Source organism: Schistocerca nitens, chromosome 4 (assembly GCF_023898315.1).
Source record: "Schistocerca nitens isolate TAMUIC-IGC-003100 chromosome 4, iqSchNite1.1, whole genome shotgun sequence".
Taxonomy (NCBI): Eukaryota; Metazoa; Arthropoda; class Insecta; order Orthoptera; family Acrididae; genus Schistocerca; species Schistocerca nitens.
This window is the reverse complement of record NC_064617.1, coordinates 956,232,305-956,251,727: the sequence shown is the minus strand read 5'-3', so window position 1 is coordinate 956,251,727 and position 19,423 is coordinate 956,232,305. Positions and strand designations below refer to the sequence as shown.

Below are 19,423 nucleotides of genomic sequence, written 5' to 3'. Positions count from 1 at the left end.
GTAATGTATATGTATAGGAAGGTGTCAATGTTGAGGGACTGTAGGAGGATATAAGATGACTTCGACAAAATTTCTAGTTGGTGCTATGAATGTAAGTTAATGTGGATAAGTAGGAAAAACAAACCTGTAATGTTTGGATACAGAAGCAGAAGCATCCTGCTTGACACAGCCACCTTATTTAAATATCTGGGCATAATGCTCCAAATGATATAAAATGAGACAAGCATTTACGGATTGTAGTAGCGAGGGGGAATGGTTGCCATCGGTTTATTGGGAGAATTTCAGGAAAGTGTGGTTCGTCTATAAAGGAGACCACATACAGGACATTAGTGCGACCTATTCTTGAGAACTGCTAAAGTGTTTGCGATCTATACTGCATCAGATTAAAGAAAGACCTCGAAGCAGTTCAAAGGTGGCCGGCTAGGTATGTTAATGGTTGGTTTAAACAACATGCATATGTTACGGAGATGCTTCAGGAACTCAAATGCAAATCTCTGGAGGGAAGGTGACACTTTTTTCAGGGAACACTATTGAGAAAATTTGGAGAACCATCATTTGAAGCTGACAGTAGCACAGTTCTACTGCTGCTAATGTACATTTTGCGTAAGAACCACGAACATAAGGCACAAGAAATTAGGGCTGATACGGAGGCATATAAACGGTCGTTTTTCCCTCGCTCTGTTTGCGAGTGGAACAGCAAATGAAATTACTAGTGGTGGTACAGGGTACCCTCTGCCATGCACTACGTGGTGGCTTTTGGAGTATGTAAGTAGATTTAGATGTAACCAATTAAAGGCAAACTCAAGATTCTTACTTGAAAATAGAAAATAATAGATCGAAAGTTCCCAGAATCTGGACATTTATTCTTGCATAATTACCCAGTTGAAAAGGCAAGTAAAAGGAACAATATATGTATGTGGCAGAGGATTAGACCAAAATAATAAAAACCAGCAAAGAGAGGTGTAAACTTACATTCAGTTGTTTTAATGTGCAGTAATAAATTTTTGAGCACCATAACTTCAGAAAACCCCATAAATAGCAGGAAAGTAAACACATGAGGAGAACCTGTCAGTTGGACATGTATAGGGTGGCTGAAATTTAAAAAAGTTTGTCCTTAATGATTAAATTCAAAGAAATTAAAAGAAAGACTTCTTCAGACCCTAGTAAACATACATAAGGATAATTCTGTCACGCTATAAGATCAGTGAGAACAAAGAAGAGAAATGATATGAAATGACTCGTGCCATAATGTTACCTATACACCACATGTACTTCAAAGCCATTCCAGTAAAATTAACCACACAATCCAGCAATGCAACTTTGCAGAATGAGGATGACAGTGACATTGTTTATGACTAGAATATTAAGAACTACTTAAATATGCTGTTGTGGCAAGTGTAATAATGTCACAGGCTTTATTAGCACCATGTTACTAAAACTAAGGATTTAAAAATTCTGTCCGAGTCAGTGGATATAATATAGCAGAATAGTCCGTTTAAACGCTCATGAAACATATCTAAACCTTAAAAATATTTTAAATTATAGGTTAATTACCTCAAGTGATTTATCTTTTAAGTCTTTTCCCTGAAAATTGACTTTATTGGTCTTTTTCCACTAAATTATGAACCCTTCAATATCCTATCTAAACTAAATAGCTTAGATATAGGTGCAGTACCTTGTATATGAGAGGTATGCTGTGCTGCACCTGAAGTTGTAGAGACAGACTGTTGCTTGTCCAGCAGCATATTTATGCGCAGGGCAGTTATTCCATCTTGTTGTCCACAGTATGTAAGTTTTATTCAGCAAATAACATCAAATACAGTTATTGTTCATAATATAATAACGTAAGTACAGGACAGACTTGTTTAACACTCGTGTCTCTTGTTCATTATCAAAGGAACAAGTGGTATTGTCTTTCTCGTAGGGATATTAGAAGACAAAAACATACAGGATTTTTTTCTTTATTGGCATCATTTATGTGGAATCCATTCCACTTATGACTAAATATCAAGAGAATTTGAAGATAATTGGGGAATCTGATAGAATCCCGGGGAGTAGACAATATTCCATTAGAACTACTGATGGCCTTGGGAGAGCCAGTCATGACAAAACTCTACCATCTGGTGAGCAAGATGTATGAGACAGGCGAAATACCCTCAGACTTCAAGAAGAATATAATAATTCCAATCCCAAAGAAAGCAGGTGTTGACAGATGTGAAAATTACCGAACTATCAGTTTAATAAGCCACGGCTGCGAAATACTAATGCGAATTCTTTACAGACGAATGGAAAAACTGGTAGAAGCGGACCTCAGGGAAGATCAGTTTGGATTCCGTAGAAATGTTGGAACACGTGAGGCAATACTAACCTTACAACTTATCTTAGAAGAAAGATTAAGAAAAGGCAAACCTACATTTCTAGCATTTGTAGACTTAGAGAAAGCTTTTGACAATGTTAACTGGAATACTCTCTTTCAAATTCTGAAGGTGGCAGGGGTAAAATACAGGGAGCGATAGGCTATTTACAATTTGTACAGAAACCAGATGGCAGTTATAAGAGTCGAGGGGCATGAAAGGGAAGCAGTGGTTGGGAAAGGAGTGAGACAGGGTTGCAGCCTCTCCCCGATGTTATTCAATCTGTATATTGAGCAAACAGTAAAGGAAACAAAAGAAAAATTCGGAGTAGGTATTAAAATTCATGGGGAAGAAGTAAAAACTTTGAGGTTCGCCGATGACATTTTAATTCTGTCAGAGACAGCAAAGGACTTGGAAGAGCAGTTGAACAGAATGGACAGTGTCTTGAAAGGAGGATATAAGATGAACATCAATAAAAGCAAAACGAGGATAATGGAATGTAGTCGAATTAAATCGGGTAATGTTGAGGGAATTAGATTAGGAAATGAGACACTTAAAGTAGTAAAGGAGTTTTGCTACTTATGGAGTAAAATAACTGATGATGGTCGAAGTAGAGAGGATATAAAATGTAGACTGGCAATGGCAAGGAAAGCGTTTCTGAAGAAGAGAAATTTGTTAACATCGAGTATTGATTTAAGTGTCAGGAAGACGTTTCTGAAAGTATTTGTATGGAGTGTAGCCATGTATGGAAGTGAAACATGGACGATAACTAGTTTGGACAAGAAGGGAATAGAAGCTTTTGAAATGTGGTGTTACAGAAGAATGCTGAAGATAAGGTGGGTAGATCACGTAACTAATGAGGAGGTATTGAATAGGATTGGGAAGAAGAGAAGTTTGTGGCACATCTTGACTGGAAGAAGGGATCAGTTGGTGGGACATGTTTTGAGGCATTGAGGGATCACAAATTTAGCACTGGAGGGCATCATGGAGGGTAAAAATCGTAGGGGGAGACCAAGAGATGAATACACTAAGCAGATTCAAATGGATGTAGGTTGCAGTAGGTACTGGGAGATGAAGAAGCTTGCACAGGATAGAGTAGCATGGAGAGCTGCATCAAACCAGTCTCAGGACTGAAGACCACAACAACAACAACAACGATAGAATCTCCCTCCTCTGCAAGATACAATATTGTTTATTAAGAACACAAAATAGCAGTAAAATGTTCCCGAGGACCTAGATAGTATATTTTTGTATATGGCATGTGATAAGAAGCAACAGGAATTTTTTTTAATTTTGTGGGCTTTTACATCCAATTTTTAATTTTTTTTAAATCTTGTTGGTACACATGTTCTTGCTGTATGTTTGCGTTTTCAGCTGTTTTGAATATTTAATATATTGTAGACAGTTGAAAAGATTATACATATTTTTGAGTGCTCAGTGTATTTTTACTTTTGAAAAAGATGGATCAAATAATTTGCACTAAATTTTGTCTGAAAATTGGAGTATACTGTGGTACTGCCTTCAAAATGTTGACTGGCTTTTGGCTATGAATAAGACAACAATTTATGAGGTATAAACAATTCAAAGAGGGGTGAGAAGATGAAGATGACACCCACCATAGCACATAAATTACTGACAACAATATGGAAGAAGTAAAGAAAATGGTCCTGGAAAATCGCTGAATTACCATCAGAGAGGTTTCTGATGATGTCAGCATTCCTTGGGTCAGACTAAGCACTTTTTTCAGATATTTTGGGCATGGAACGTGTAGCAGCAATGTTTGTGTCAAAATTGTTGAGTTTTGAACAAAAACTATGTCACATGCACATCGCTCAGGAATTGCAGAATGAAGTCGACGACAATCCTGAACTTCTAAAGGAGATTGTAACAGGTCACAAAACATGGGTATACTGGTATGATGTCAAAACCAAGGCCCAATTGTCCCAATGGAAACTGCCTGAAAAGCCAAGACCAAAAAAAATTTGACAACTTCAATCACATATGAAGGCTGGTCTCACTGTTTTCTTCGATTACAACGGGGTAGTGCATGATGAGTTCCTGCATTATGGTTGCATGGTAAATAAGGAATACTATTTGGAAGGTATGTGCTGTTTTCATAAAGCTACCTGAAGAAAACGATCAGAATTGCCACAAAACCACTCATGGAAATGACATCAGAATAATGCTCCCACTCATACGTCAATGCTCATTCATGACTTTTTGGCAAAAAACAAAACTCTTATGTTGCCTCAGCTACCGTATTCACCGGACATGGACCCCATGTGACTTCTTTCTATTCCTGAGGCTGAGGAGAACCATGATAGGATGCTGTTTTGTCACCATTCATGAGATTTAAAAAAAAAAAAAAAAAAAAAGGCAATCACTAAAGGAGCTGAACAGCACAACGAAAAGTGACTTCCAGATGTGCATCCATCCTAGATTGTAAAAAGTGTGGCATAAGTGTGTTATGTATGAGGGGCATTGCTTTGAAAGGGACAAAGTTGATGATGAATAAATAGCTTCTTTAAGAAACACCAAAATTCCCATTAGCGTCATTCCATGTCAAGTGACCTAAATTTAGACAGGCCCCCCACTTGACCATCTCCAATTTTGATGAAATTTTTACAGGATGTAGACATAGACCTTACACGAAGCACTGAAAATTACAGCTTCATAAGTAGTGTGGTGGGGCCACTAGCCACCTTTTCGTAAAGGCTCGTTTTTGACATTGCGACTGAAATGAATAAATGATCAACTTTGTTTTACCATTGTTCAGTGTCTAAGAGACCTGTCGTGCTGAAACTTTGTGATCCTGTTCAACTTTTTGGGTACAATAGCTTAGTTGTAGTACAAAAGGTCAAACTTCTGAAATAATATCTTCAAGGTATGCATTAAACAACAGTGGGGGAAAGGCAACAACCTTGTCTAACACCTCATCCAATGCTGCTTCCTTCTGACACTTCATTTCCAGTCCTTATCCTTACTTTCTAGTGTAAATATAGATTCTGTATCAGTCATCTCTCTTTCCAATCTACTCCTTTCCTCTTCAAAATATCCATCAGCTTGCTCCACTGAACTCTGTCAAAAGCCTTTTCTGAATCTATAACAACAGCAAAGATTTCTCTAACTTTTTCCTTATATCTTTCCCGTATAGTTCTTAACAGGCATCTCTTGTTCCTTTTTCCTCGTCTAAATCCAAACTGCTCCTCTGCAATCCCTCTATCCAGCTTGCCATATAGCCTTCTATTCAACACTCTGAGAAACACTTTAGCTGCATGAGAAATTAGACTGATGGTCCTATGCTCTTCACATTTTTTCATGTTTATCTTTTCCTCTATTGGTATCATAATTGTTGCAAGGAAGTCCTCAGGCCATTCCCCTTTGTCCTATATCTCATTACAGAGGTAGACCATTTCCTTTATTGCCTTGTTTCCCAGACTCTTTACAGTTCTGATGGCACATGCCTTCCTATTCTTCATCTCCTTCAGCACCTTTTCTATTTTTGCTTCCAAGATGGTGAATCCCTTTCCATATTCTGGCACATATTGCTCCTCTTCAACCTTAATTTCACTTTGTATCTCATCCCCCTTATACAGACATTCAGCATATTCTTGCCACCTGTTCAAACCCTCCTGTGGTTTTTCTGCTAGAGTACCATCTGCTCATTCTATTTCCATGTTATTCCTCTTTCTTTTATGTTCAAAAACTTTCTCACTAGCCAGTCTATACATTATTTCATACTTCCCCTTTTTTCCATTTTCTGTATTTCGTCTCATTTCTATTTAATCCATTTTTCTCTTGCTTCTTCAGTTTCTCATCTTAATTCATTATTCAGTTTCCTGTACCTCTTTTTGCCTTCTTCAGTTTCTACATTTTTCCACTTTCTCCGCTCTTCCATCTTTTTTAACATGTTTTCTGTTATCCATTCTTTGCTGGTGCTTTGCGATACTTTAATTCCTAGTACTTCTTTGGCAGAGTCCATGAGTCCTACCCTCATTTTTATCCATTTGTCATTAGCACTTTCATCAACACTACCGCTTTCCCATTTTTCCATAAATCTGTTTTCCAAATCTGATTCCTTTCCTACCTCTTCAAGTCTTTCTATGTTTATTCTTTCTTTTGCTTGACCTCTCCAGACTTTTTTCAACTTTGCTTGTCTTTCTCCCACTACTAGGTTGTGGTCTGAATTTATATCCACTCCTGTATTCAATCTGTATATTGAGCAAGCCCCCCCCCCCCCCCCCCCCTCCATGAACCATAGACCTTGCCGTTGGTGGGGAGGCTTGCGTGCCTCAGCGATACAGATAGCCGTACCGTAGGTGCAACCACAACGGAGGGGTATCTGTTGAGAGGCCAGACAAATGTATGGTTCTTGAAAAGGGGCAGCAGCCTTTTCAGTAGTTGCAGGGACAACAGTCTAGATGATTGACTGATATGGCCTTGTAACATCAACCAAAACGGCCTTACTGTGCTGGTACTGCGAACGGCTGAAAGCAAGGGGAAACTACGGCCGTAATTTTTCCAGAGGGCATGCAGCTTTACTGTGTGGATAAATGATGATGGCGTCCTCTTGGGTAAAATATTCCGGAGGTAAAATAGTCCCCTGTTCGGATCTCCGGGCGGGGACTACTCAGGAGGACATCATTATCAGGAGAAAGAAAACTGGCATTCTACAGATGGGAACTTGGAACGTCAGATCCCTTAATCGGGCAGGTAGATTAGAAAATTTAAAAAGGGAAATGGATAGGTTAAAGTTAGATATAGTGGGAATTAGCAAAGTTCGGTGGCAGGAGGAACAAGGCTTTGGTCAGGTGAATACAGGGTTATAAATACAAAATCAAATAGGGGTAATGCAGGAGTAGGTTTAATAATGAATAAAAACATAGGAGTTCGGGTAAGCTACTACAAACAACATAGTGAACGCATTATTGTGGCCAAGATAGACACGAAGCCCACGTCTACCACAGTAGTACAAGTCTATATGCCAACTAGCTCTGCAGATGACGAAGATATTGAAGAAATGTATGATGAGATAAAAGAAATTATTCAGGTAGTGAAGGGAGACGAAAATTTAATAGTCATGGGTGACTGGAATTCATCAGTAGGAAAAGGGAGAGAAGGAATCATAGTAGGTGAATTAGGATTGGGGGGAAGAAATGAAAGAGGAAGCCGCCTGGTAGAATTTTGCACAGAGCACAACTTAATCATAGCTAACACTTGGTTCAAGAATCATGAAAGAAGGTTGTATACATGGAAGAAGCCTGGAGATACTGACAGATTTCAGATAGATTATATAATGGTAAGACAGAGATTTAGGAACCAGGTTTTAAATTGTAGGACATTTCCAGGGGCAGATGTGGACTCTGACCACAATCTATTGGTTATGAACTGTAGATTAAAACTGAAGAAACTGAAAAAAGGTGGGAATTTGAGGACATGGGGGGAAAGGCAAGCAGTGGTTGGGAAGGGAGTAAGACAGGGTTGTAGCCTCTCCCCGATGTTATTCAATCTGTATATTGAGCAAGCAGTAAAGGAAACAAAAGAAAAATTTGGAGTAGGTATTAAAATCCATGGAGAAGAAATAAAAACTTTGAGGTTCGCCGATGACATTTTAATTCTGTCAGAGACAGCAAAGGACTTGGAAGAGCAGTTGAACAGAATGGATGGGGTCTTGAAGGGAGGATATAAGATGAACATCAACAAAAGCAAAACGAGGATAATGGAATGTAGTCGAATTAAGTCGGGTGATGTTGAGGGTATTAGATTAGGAAATGAGACACTTAAAGTAGTAAAGGAGTTTTGCTATTTGGGGAGCAAAATAACTGATGATGGTCGAAGTAGAAAGGATGCAAAATGTAGACTGGCAATGGCAAGGAAAGCGTTTCTGAAAAAGAGAAATTTCTTAACATCGAGTATAGATTTAAGTGTCAGGAAGTCTTTTCTGAAAGTATTTGTATGGAGTGTAGCCATGTATGGAAGTGAAACATGGACGGTAAATAGTTTGGACAAGAAGAGAATAGAAGCTTTCGAAATGTGGTGCTACAGAAGAATGCTGAAGATTAGATGGGTAGATAACATAACTAATGAGGAGGTACTGAATAGGATTGGGGAGAAGAGTTTGTGGCACAACTTGACCAGAAGAAGGGATCGGTTGGTAGGACATGTTCTGAGGCATCAAGGGATCACCAATTTAGTATTGGAGGACAGCGTGGAGGGTAAAAATCGTAGGGGGAGACCAAGAGATGAATACACTAAGCAGATTCAGAAGGATGTAGGTTGCAGTAGGTACTGGGAGATGAAGAAGCTTGCACAGGATAGAGTAGCATGGAGAGCTGCATCAAACCAGTCTCAGGACCGAAGACCACAACAACAACGGGACCTGGATAAACTGACTAAACCAGAGGTTGTACAGAGTTTCAGGAACAGCATAAGGGAACAAGTGACAGGAATGGGGGAAAGAAATACAGTAGAAGACGAATGGGTAGCTCTGAGGGATGAAGTAGTGAAGGCAGCAGAGGATCAAGTAGGTAAAAAGACGAGGGCTAGTAGAAACCCTTGGGTAACAGAAGGAATATTGAATTTAATTGATTAAAGAAGAAAATACAAAAATGCAGTAAATGAAGCAGGCAAAAAGGAATACAAACGTTTCAAAAATGAGATCGACAGGAAGTGCAAAATGGCTAAGCAGGCATGGCGAGGACAAATGTAAGGATGTAGAGGCTTATCTCACTAGGGGTAAGATAGATACTGCCTACAGGAAAATTAGAGAGACATTTGGAGAAATGAGAACCACTTGTATGAATATTAAGAGCTCAAATGGAAGCCCAGTTCTAAGCAAAGAAGGGAAAGCAGAAAAGTGGAAGGAGTATATAGAGGGACTATACAAGGGCGATGTACTTGAGGGCAATGTTATAGAAAGGGAAGAGAATGTCGATGAAGATGAAATGGGAGATACGATACTGCGTGAAGAGTTTGGCAGAGCACTGAAAGACATGAGTCGAAACAAGGCCCCAGGAGTAGACAACATTCCATTAGAACTACTGACGGCCTTGGGAGAGCCAGTCCTAACAAAACTCTACCATCTGGTGAGCAAAAAGTATGAGACAGGCGAAATACCCTCAGACTTCAAGAAGAATATAATAATTCCAATCTCAAAGAAAGCAGGCGTTGACACATGTGAAAATTACCGAACTATCAGTTTAATAAGTCACAGCTGCAAAATACTAACGCGAATTCTTTACAGACGAATGGAAAAGCCGGTAGAAGCCGACCTCGGGAAAGATCAGTTTGGATTCAGTAGAAATGTTGGAACACGTGGGGCAATACTGACCCTATGACTTATCTTAGAAGAAAGATTAAGAAAAGGCAAACCTACATTTCTAGCATTTGTAGACTTAGAGAAAGCTTTTGACAGTGTTGACTGGAATACTTACTCTCTTTCAAATTCTGAAGGTGGCAGGGGTAAAATACAGGGAGCGAAAGGCTATTTACAATTTTTACAGAAACCAGATGGCAGTTATAAGAGTCGAGGGACATGAAAGGGAAGCAGTGGTTGGGAAGGGAGTGAGACAGGGTTGTAGCCTCTCCCCGATGTTATTCACTCTGTATATTGAGCAAGCAGTAAAAGAAACTAAAGAAAAGTTCGGAGTAGGTATTAAAATCCAGGGGGAAGAAATAAAAACTTTGAGGTTCGCCGATGACATTTTAATTCTGTCAGAGACAGCAAAGGACTTGGAAGAGCAGTTGAACGGAATGGACAGTGTCTTGAAAGGAGGATTTAAGGTGAACATCAACACAAGCAAAACTAGGATAACGGAATGTTGTCGAATTAAATCTGGTGATGCTGAGGGAATTAGATTAAGAAATGAGACAATTAAAGTAGTAAAGGAGTTTTGCTATTTGGGAAGCAAAATAACTGATGATGGTCGAAGTAGAGAGGATATAAAATGTAGACTGGCAACGGCAAGGAAAGCGTTTCTGAAGAAGAGAAATTTGTTAAGATCAAGTATTGATTTAAGTGTCAGGAAGTCGTTTCTGAAAGTATTTGTATGGAGTGTAGCCATGTATGGAAGTGAAACATGGACGATAAATAGTTTAGACAAGAAGAGAATAGAAGCTTTCGAAATATGGTACTACAGAAGAACGCTGAAGATTAGATGGGTAGATCACATAACTAATGATGAGGTATTGAATAGAATTGGAGAGAAGAGGAGTTTGTGGCACAACTTGACTAGAAGAAGGGATCGGTTGGTAGGACATGTTCTGAGGCATCAAGGGATCACCAATTTAGTACTGGAGGGCAGCGTGGAGGGTAAAAATCGTAGAGGGAGACCAAGAGATGGATACACTAAGCAGATTCAGAAGTATGTAGGCTGCAGTAGGCACTGGGAGATGAAGAAGCTTGCGCAGGATAGAGTAGCATGGAGACATGCATCAAACCAGTGTCAGGACTGAAGACCACAACAACCTGTATAAGCTTTGACATTCTTCAAACAGTTCCTAAACCTTTTCTGTGTCAGGCTCCCTATTCAAATTTGATATCCCTGTGTAACATGCCTTTTGTGGTGTTCAAATAATGTGTTACCCACTGCTAATGAATTTTCTTGACAGAAACTAATTAGTCATTCACCTCTCTCATTTCTTATTCCTAATCCAAATTTTCCTACTGTATTTTCATTTCTTCCTTCACCCACCACTTTCATTCCAGTCCCCCCATGTGATTGTAATGCAGGCATTTCTATTTTCTTTCTCAATGAGTTCTTGTATTTTCTCATAATATACCTCCACTTCCTCATCTCTATGCTGGCTGGTTGGCATATATACCTGTATTAACACCAGATCTTTTGAACTACCCTTCAGTCATATCATCATCAGTCTTCTATCATCATATTGCACCTTCATTACCTTATTTTTCAGCTTTTGCCCTATGAATATTCCTACTCCGTTTTCACCACTCTTGATTTCTCTGAGTAAAAGAGCTTATAATCTACATTTTCTATCTCACCATTCTCTCCCCATCTCATTTCACACAGACCGAGGGCATCTAATCTGTTCCTTTTCATCTCCTGTTTTGCATTCTCTAGCTTTCCTGCTTGCAGTAGTGTCCTTACATTCAATGTTCCAATCCTTACCTTTCCTTCCTTCACTGTCCCTTTCTTCCTTTCAAATATGTGTATTCTCGATGTGTTCACCTCCCGGAGATCCGAATTATGGGAAGTTTAAACTCCGGAATCTTTCACATGGAGAGACATACCATGTACTGCTTGGGACTGTAATGTGGTAGATTCCCGTTACTCTTTCCACATAGGCAGTAGGATGCCCAGCTTAAAATCAACCACTCCCTATGAGTCAGATCCTGTCTGTAGCTGCGCCAGTGGGGTACAGTCGCTACTTGTGCTCGTTTCGTACCCAAAGTGAAGAGATGCCTCTTCCGCCAGCTTCACCATTCTGGAAGGCTCTTTCTCCACTGTCGCTGCCATTGAGGTCTTATACATATAACAGGAAATGACAGGTAGAGGACATGGTGAGGACAGGTTTGCGATAGGAAAAGGGGATCGATAGGCCGTTGTGGGATACACTTTGTCTGGCTCCTCCCCTTTGGCCTGTCCGGCTTGGGTGATCTTTCTGGTAGGTGAGCGAACCCCGGCATAGCCATCCAGATCTCACAAACCACTTCGCCCACACAGACAGATCTATGTTAAGGCAGTGTCCCCTGAGGAGGTAATACAGGGTAAGAAATGATTTCCGAACTAAGAACAGATTAAGGGCCTTAAGTTGAATTTTCTTTGCCAGTTTGATACAATACGAGGGTTTGAACTTTAATATTGACAACTATTTATTTACAGCTCATACAAAATAGATGCGTGTTTCAAAGTTTTACTGACCTTCAAAAGTAATCACCAGCATTGTGTATAACCCGTTGCCAGCAATGTGGAAGTCGTAGGATACTCTTAGCAGTGCCAGTTGTGTTGACAGTTCAAGCGGCGCGGTCTACTGCCCGATGAATTTGTAGCAGTTCTGAAGCGAATGTCGTGAAGTGTTTCCTTCAGTTTAGAAATCGAGTTGAACTCACAAGGGCTTAAGTCAGGGGAGTTTAGTAGGTGGTATAGCATTTAGTAGCCCCAACAGTCAAACAAATCAGTAACAGCTTGCACTGTACATGCTTGAGCATTGTCCTGCAGAAAGTGTCATCACTTCTGTCCCTAAGCTGGCCGTAGGTTGTGTTCCAAAAATGAACAGCACAGAGACATAAGTGATGACACTTTCTGCAGGACCTGACCATCATTTTGCAGGACAATGCTGAAACACGTACAGTGCAAACTGTTACTGATTTGTTTGACTGATGGGGCTGCTAAGTGGTATACCACCTACTGCACTCCCCTGACTCAAGCCTTCACAAGTTCAACTCGATTTCTAAACTGAAGGAAACACTTCACGACATTCGCTTCAGAACTGCTACAAATTCGTCGCGCAGTAGACCGCGCCGCTTGAACTGTCAACACAACTGGCACTGCTAAGAGTATCCTGCGACTTCCACATCGCTGGCAACGGGTTACACACAATGCTGGTGACTACTTTGAAGGTCGGTAAAACTTTGTAACATGTATCTATTTTGTACAAGCTGTAAATAAATAGGTGACACTATTAAAGTTCGAACCCTCGTAGTTCCATATTAATCTAGTGTGATATTTGCAACAAAAATAATCAGTTATTGATAATATAATATAAACAAATGGATAAAAAATCTACTCACCAAGCGGCGGCAGGGGAACACACACACACACACACACACACACAAAAGGGTTTAACTTTTACAGGCTTTTGAAGCCAGTGGCTCTTTCTTCTGGCAGAAGAGTTGAAGTGGAAGCAAGAGGGGTTAAGGAAAAGTACTGAAGAGGTTTAGGGAAAGGGATACAGTTCAGAAAAGTCACCCAAATCCTTGACTCGTAGAATACTTACCGGACGGGATGAGAAGTAAAACTAGTAAAAGTTAAACACTTTCAATTGTGTTTTCACCTGCCGCTGCTTGGTGAGATTTTTTATCACCTTTTATATGATAGTGTGATGTTTGGTTTGATGATGTGTGAAGAGGACAGCAAAATATGAACAGTCAGAACTCAAGCAGCATTGCTGAATGATAGAAGCAAACAAACAATATGGTATGGCTGGCACAAAAGACAGGGCAAGTCAGGCAAGAAAAAAATAGTACCCATCTTTTGGCGTCCATTATTGTTGTATCAGTTTAATTAGAGACTGATAAAGAGCAAGCCACTGTACTAATAACTAATACAGCTTGCTACAATGTCAGCGTAGAGGACTTTTTAGTTTCCATGTCCACTGTATTTCACTATTCTTTGTGATTTTTTTAACCAACTCCATATTTCTCTAGCCTTTTTCATTCACACACACACACACACACACACACACTAACCTTCAGGATGCAAAATTCCAGACTATTCCTAACTTTTGGAATTATTAGTTCATTCCTTAGGAGGAAAGAAATATAGGTTGACAAAATTACAAAGGGTGGCTGATTGTTCAGGTCCCAAAGTGACAGATACCCACCTATTGTAAGGGTATCATAGTTTTTTCTCACATACACTCCTGGAAATTGAAATAAGAACACCGTGAATTCATTGTCCCAGGAAGGGGAAACTTTATTGACACATTCCTGGAGTCAGATACATCACATGATCACACTGACAGAACCACAGGCACATAGACACAGGCAACAGAGCATGCACAATGTCGGCACTAGTACAGTGTATGTCCACCTTTCGCAGCAATGCAGGCTGCTATTCTCCCATGGAGACGATCGTAGAGATGCTGGATGTAGTCCTGTGGAACGGCTTGCCATGCCATTTCCACCTGGCGCCTCAGTTGGACCAGCGTTCGTGCTGGACGTGCAGACCGTGTGAGACGACGCTTCATCCAGTCCCAAACATGCTCAATGGGGGACAGATCCGGAGATCTTGCTGGCCAGGGTAGTTGACTTACACCTTCTAGAGCACGTTGGGTGGCACGGGATACATGCGGACGTGCATTGTCCTGTTGGAACAGCAAGTTCCCTTGCCGGTCTAGGAATGGTAGAACGATGGGTTCGATGACGGTTTGGATGTACCGTGCACTATTCAGTGTCCCCTCGACGATCACCAGTGGTGTATGGCCATTGTAGGAGATCGCTCCCCACACCATGATGCCGGGTGTTGGCCCTGTGTGCGTCGGTCGTATGCAGTCCTGATTGTGACACTCACCTGCACGGCGCCAAACACGCATACGGCCATCATTGGCACCAAGGCAGAAGCGACTCTCATCACTGAAGACGACACGTCTCCATTCATCGCTCGATTCACGCCTGTCGCGACACCGCTGGAGGCGGGCTGCACGATGTTGGGGTGTGAGCGGAAGACGGCCTAACGGTGTGCGGGACCGTAGCCCAGCTTCATGGAGACGGTTGCGAATGGTCCTCGCCGATACCCCAGGAGCAACAGTGTCCCTAATTTGCTGGGAAGTGGCGGTGCGGTCCCCTACGGCACTGCGTAGGATCCTATGGTCTTGGCGTGCATCCGTGCGTCGCTGCGGTCCGGTCCCAGGTCGACGGGCACGTGCACCTTCCACCGACCACTGGCGACAACATCGATGTACTGTGGAGACCTCACGCCCCACGTGTTGAGCAATTCGGCGGTACGTCCACCCGGCCTCCCGCAAGCCCACTATACGCCCTCGCTCAAAGTCCGTCAACTGCACTTACGGTTCACATCCACGCTGTCGCGGCATGCTACCAGTGTTAAAGACTGCGATGGAGCTCCGTATGCCACGGCAAACTGGCTGACACTGACGGTGGCGGTGCACAAATGCTGCGCAGCTAGCGCCATTCGACGGCCAACACCGCGGTTCCTGGTGTGTCCGCTGTGCCGTGCGTGTGATCATTGCTTGTACAGCCCTCTCGCAGTGTCCGGAGCAAGTATGGTGGGTCTGACACACCGGTGTCAATGTGTTCTTTTTTCCATTTCCAGGAGTGTATGTTTCATAACAATAAATCTATTTTAAGTAAGTTATTGATTGGAGTACTGGATTACGGGGGCTATTCTGAAAGTAAGTTCTAATGTTGTCTAGTGCACAGAGTAGTGGGAAGTTGCAAAGTGATTTGCTGTATCTTGCAGCTTGAGATTACTGGACTGTTGTTTGACCGTAACTGTGAATCAAAATGTCCACTAGAGTAAAAAAAAATCCTCTCACCTGTGAATTACATGCTGTAGTCAATTTTCTATGTGCAAAAAAACATGAAAGCTGTAGACGTTCATAGTGAACTTCGTGCAGTATGCAGTGAGAATGTTATGACTGATAGTACTGTAGGAAAAAAGGTGCTGTTTGTTTCGGAAAAGTCGGGTAAATGATCATGATGAAGAAAGAACTGGATTACCATCTGTTATGACAAATGAACTTGTTGCAAAAGTCAGTGACAAAATCACAGAAAGTTATTAGTTCAAGATTACAGAATTATCGGTCAGTATTGCCTCAGATATAATGGACAGTCTTGCACAAACTTTTGACTGATAAAGTCTGTTTCACCATTTTTGTGCATGATGGGTTCCAAAAGTTCTGATGTCCACAAAATGAAGAGGTTTGTAGCCACATTATTGTTTTGTAGCCACATTATTGTTTCAGATGTGGTACAATTCAGAAGGTGACAAATCCTTCAGTTGCATTGTGCAAGGGATGAAACATGGATCACATGCATCAAGATGAAGACAAAGAATCAATCTGAAACAGTCAGTGGAGTGAGCAACACTAGCTTGCCACAGAAGCCCATAAAGTGCCGCCAAATAATTTCTGCACATAAACTGATGGTTACTGTTTTTTGGGGGGAGAAAAGAACACAACAATAAACTCCAAAATTTACTGTGGAATTCTAAACAAACCCAGTATACTCAACCAGAACAAAAGGTGTGGGAGGTTGATTTCTCATGTCATTTTTTGTGCAGGAAAACACTAGGCCACATAACTACTGCATGTATACTAATATTGTTTAATAGTTTCAATTGGGAAGTGCTTAACCATCCTCCATGCAGCCCTGATTTGTCACCTATTGATTTTCACCTGATTCTGAAGATGAAAAAATAGCTAGGATCACAGCAGTTTGAAGTAGTCAGTGAGTTAAAGGATAGTGTGAAAGCATTGGTTAGCTCACAGATGCTGAATTGAAGGATTGTACAATGTGGGCATTGAAAAACTCATTCCTTGAAAAGTCAAGTGCCTTAATGTAGGAGAAATTATTTTAAAATTTGTAGCTATAAATCATATTTAATAAAAAGGAAAACCTCTTAATGTACAGGCTGTTGTGTCGATTCCCTAAGGTCTCGACACAATGAGTGGCTAGGTGCACGCGAAACTAACGCAGACGGGCGTAAATTCTGAAACAGGAGACTGGATGAAAAACTATAAAGAAAAGAAGAGAGATTGTCATCTACTTAACTTTTAATGATGTTCTTCTTGTTGAAATACATCTCTTGCATAGTAGTAAGCAATTAGCAATGATACACATGGCGCCTTGCTAGGTAGTAGCGATGGACTAGCTGAAGGCTATTTAATCTGTCTCTCGGCAAATGAGAGGAAGACGTGATACGTCTTGTCGCAAGCTATGTCGTCCGTACAACTGGGGCGAGGTCAAGTCCGTGTCTTGTTACCTGCCATGTGGTGGCGCTAGGATTGCGATTACACAGTGGCGACACGCGGGTCCGACATGTACTACAGGACCGCGGCCGATTTAAGTTACCACCTAGCAAGTGTGGTGTCTAGCGGTGACACCACACAGGCCATATATGTAACAAACATAGCCATCATTTTATAAATGGTCAAGCAGTTTAGATTCATTCGGTTCATTTACGAAGTGAGTGGCTAAAAAATAATTTTGTTACTCATCATTATATTTTAATTAATGCAAAGTAACATTCAGCTGTATATTGCATTGTTATCCTTATGGACTCAGTTATCCAAGTCTGAATACATAAGAACATGAAATTTCATTTTGATTACCCTGACACAGAGGTTGGGTGTTTTATACACTCCAAATAAGATGATTTTTTAATTTATTTGTTTATTTTTCAGTTGAATCTATCAACATGAGAACAGTGAGCAATTGCATCTATCTTCCATTTTCCTACATGTTACCAGCAGCACAAGAAGTGAGGATGAGGAATGAGCAGTTTCTCTCCTGAACAACAGTGTCTGTTCCAGATTGTAAAGAAAAGTCTGAGAGGAAACTGAACCCAGAGGGAGTGGCAGAGAAGAGAGAGGTGTGTGTGTGTGTGTGTGTGTGTGTGTGTGTGTGTGTGTGTGTGTGTGTGTTTTACTGTTGTGTTTGTTTGGTATTGTATGCACATGAATAATATTCTTAATTGACAACATTTTTGTTAAGTAACTCGCATAAAAAATTGTGAATGATGAAAAATGATTATGTGAAAGTTGTCTTCATTTATTATACAAAGATTGTATTAATGTACACATCTGACTGGAAACAATCATTGTTGAAATTCAGTTTGAAGTGAATTTAAAATTAGCCCAGTTTTTTTAAAGTATACGTTGATTGACTGAGTGATGCGCTGACTTGTATAACAGATGAAGACATCTTTTTAATGACCATTTTCAATTCTTAAAAAATGCACTCGGTGCTATTCTGTTTTTTTTTTTTTTTAATTGACATCATTGTATTTTCAGTTCACAGTAAAATATTTATCTCCATGTCACCAAAATAAATGAAAAGTTATATAATTTCATTGTGTGTATATATTCCTTGATATGAACTCCTTGGCTGTGGCTTACATACGCTGTAAATATGCAGATTATGCGGAAGTAAAGTGCTTTCAGTAATGGTGCACTGAGGTTCTCAAAATCAGAACTTCAGTAACTGAAATAAGCCTTTTGTGTGTGATTTCATTTTATGACATATTTTGTAGTAGAAGCAGGTCGCAAGAAACTAACATACTACATACTGTAATTATATTTGTACAGAGTTCTTAACCAAAATATTTGTGCATAATATACCTTCATAAATACATAATTTTTGCTGTATTATATGACATTTATTTTACATGGATTTTTATTGTAGAGATTTATTTTTTTATTGATAACTACCGTGCTTAGGATGCATGATTAACATTGTATTGTAGAACATTCCTGTGTGAAACAATATCAGATAAGTACATGTATTTTCTTGCTTTAAAATTTACCCTTGTTGTTTTGTCGTTTTTTGTACGTGTATTGATAAGTGTTTGAATCTGTGGTATACAGCAGAATCAGAAATACATGTTTACTTATTTATGTGAATTACATATAGTTTTTTACTGCTCTGCCTAAACTCTGCCTCTGAACTTCTACATTATTTTCTGTACCAACTAATGTATTGTAGAATCTTGTATGAAGGTAGCTAATATGCAGTTCCATACAAAACAAATTTAGAGTAGTTGATACACATGTTAGCAGGTGAGAGTTGGTTTGGGACAGAGTGAGGGAGGTGAAAATCACAGACCTGAGGGATCAGATATGGAAACAGGAGAGGCAGCTGGGGAGGAGGAGAGGGAGGCTCATGTGCAGGCAGCATAGTTGCATTTCCTATACAAGAAGGAGAATTGCAAGGCCGACCACTGAAAATAGTGTGGAGGGATGTACATAAGCCATGAAGTTGGCGTGGAGAAAAAAGGGAGGGAGGAGATATACTGACAGACTGATGTAGGAATGTGTAGGCATGAATTAGCAGATTAAGGTTGGATATCATTGTTTTTCAGCAGGAATGCAGTAGGATATATGGTTGTGAGGAATTTTATATGTATTTTTACTTTACAGAATTGTTTATGACTTGTTTCCCTGCCTAGTGATGTTAATACATCTGTAATTGACCAAGTACAACATTCTCGTTGCTTCCCACTTTCCAGTGGCAGCACATATATTGTAAGTGATACCTGACAAATACTGGGAAAAAGAGTGTCCCCACATAACATCCTACTTTAGGTTCTTTTCATGTGTCTCACCTAAAAATTACAACTACAACTTCTCAATCACAGCTGCCCTGT

At 40.3% G+C, this 19,423-nt stretch overlaps 1 protein-coding gene across 2 annotated transcripts in view; it reads left to right on the top strand.

Moving 5' to 3' along the window:
• LOC126253632 (CDK2-associated and cullin domain-containing protein 1-like) overlaps positions 1-18,683 on the top strand; it is a 64,049-nt gene extending 45,366 nt beyond the window's left edge. For both annotated transcript variants that reach the window (XR_007546008.1, XM_049955117.1), the window contains one exon: positions 17,463-18,683. The gene's annotated coding sequence lies outside the window, so the exon portion shown is untranslated. The remainder of the gene's footprint in view (positions 1-17,462) is intronic.
• Positions 18,684-19,423: the final 740 nt, after the last annotated feature.